Source organism: Rhagoletis zephyria, unplaced genomic scaffold, assembly GCF_001687245.7.
Source record: "Rhagoletis zephyria isolate East Lansing unplaced genomic scaffold, Rhagoletis_zephyria_1.1 Rzeph_scaffold_51834, whole genome shotgun sequence".
NCBI classification, from domain to species: Eukaryota; Metazoa; Arthropoda; class Insecta; order Diptera; family Tephritidae; genus Rhagoletis; species Rhagoletis zephyria.
Genome location: NW_016208887.1, coordinates 1 through 1,984, shown reverse-complemented (window position 1 = coordinate 1,984; position 1,984 = coordinate 1). Strand labels below are relative to the sequence as shown.

General features: G+C 40.0%; 1 long non-coding RNA gene across 1 annotated transcript; it reads right to left on the bottom strand.

Annotated features, from left to right (window-relative positions):
- Window positions 1-1,559: 1,559 nt before the first annotated feature.
- Window positions 1,560-1,977, bottom strand: LOC108355913 (uncharacterized). Its single transcript, XR_001846572.1, has 2 exons — window positions 1,756-1,977; window positions 1,560-1,698 (listed from the first exon to the last, which is right to left on the bottom strand). It is a non-coding gene; the product is annotated as an uncharacterized LOC108355913 (long non-coding RNA).
- Between the last annotated feature and the right edge of the window lie 7 nt (window positions 1,978-1,984).

Here is a 1,984-nt window from a genome sequence, read left to right as displayed (position 1 = left end):
GACCTAGCACAAGGATAAAAGCAGGGCGCGTACATACATACATGAAAATAAGTCAGGTGTACATCACTTGGGACGAAACATTAAGATTTATGGGGCTATCCCTAAACCAACAGTAATTACTTTCATACAAATATTATATCGTCATTTAAAGTACAAAACCGCGTATTTCATAAATTATTTTCTAGAGAGTAAAAACACTCATATTTCAAAATGTTTCTCGTTTTTATAAAGCAATCGCATTTCTGGCTAGTATATTTTAGGATGAATGGATAAGGCTTGAGCCAAGAGCTTGTGTGAGTAAATCCAATTTTTNTATGAACCTCTTTATTGATTACTTCGTGGAAACGCTAGTTTAGTATCTCAACGAAATAATGACCTTTTTTTAAAGTGTGTTAAACTTCCTACTTTTTGGTTACAGAGTACGCAGGACCATAAAAAAATCGGCGAAAGGTTCTTTTTACCAGACTTTGTGTTCGATATTTTCTTATGGTCACTGAACACAGATCTGAAGCCCGTTTCGATCCATCAGATCATAATTTTTTCCTAACCTCAAAATTATATATTGCACAGTTTCATCGTAAAAGTTACACTTCCTACCCTTCCCTGTTAGTACTCCTACCAGAAGTTTAGAGTCTGTTCTTCTTATTGATATTAAAAACTCAGTAAGTTTCTTAGCGTATGAACCGCACATAATCTTTATATGTTTGCAACTCTGATCTCTTTTCCAAACCCTAACCGCCTTTGTAATCTTTTGATTTCCTGAAAAGGAATTTTTTTATATCCTTCACTAGGGACGCAACGTCCACTTTAACTAACTTTTCCTCTCTCTCATTGCCTACCGTACACTTTTGTTCTGGGACCCAATATAGGTGGACGGTTTTAGCCGTAGTTAGCCTTCTCATAACTTCCTTACAGTATGTGATTCCCTATTTAAATGTTAATTTTCGCTTTATTTATAGCAAATACCTCCACTTGTTGGATACTGCAATCATAGCTTAAAGTATCTATGAATTTCCGGTTCGGTGGAGTACACTGCAGCACCGACCTATTCGTCCATTTTAGAACCGTCTGTGTAAATGAGTCAACCGACAACCTCTATATTAGCTATTAGCGACTTTTCAAAACCCAGACGGGGGATCACGTAGTCTGTTCTCCCCGTCAAGATTGACGCTATACTTGGTGGTAAAACATGCCTGTTTTTCTAGCCGGAAAACAACTCGTGTAGTGCTTCACGATGAAGGTATGTAAGTTTGCTTAATGCAGCCTACGAATAGTTTGCATAGCCATTCTAAAATTTTATATCCCGCTGGAATTCACAAGTGGTTTGGTTTAACCTTGGGCGCTTCCCTAGGGCACGAACCTTTAAAAACATTTACTAAGGAAGGTGTTAATTGGTTGTTGGTTTCTAGGACCTTCTAAGTACCTACCAGTTTTCTATTAAAACTACTCGCTCGGAAGAAAGGTTTATATGTCTATGCTATGATAAAGTAGTGACTCACCCCATTCGTTAATTTCGCGACAGCCGTAGATGGTATGATGGGCGTTTTAGTCCGCCCTACTATTTGTTGTCGTCTGCGCTTAAAGTCTTCAACCAGGGTCCTCAACTCGGTCGGTGGAGCTTCAATATTGTGCGCCATGTAGCAGAAATCTGTGACCTATTTCTCCCGTTCGGTAGACACTTCCACCAAGGCCTCTGTGCTGTAATTAGACATTAGGTAAGTGCAACTTCTTTCTTACCACAATCACGGCTCTTACCCTGCCCTCTAACTTCATATAGTATGAGCAGAACTTCGCTGAATTAAGTCCGCCAGCCGCAAGTCGAAGCTCTTGGCCCAAGCCCACGTCGAACGACTCCTCATCCACCGTTATGAGGAGCTCGTTCGAAGCAAATTTATTGTATTGAAGATTTACTTGAAGGACCCTCAGCATCAGCGAGTCGCTCGTCCTTCATCTCATTCTGCACTTCTAGTACCTCATCACCATC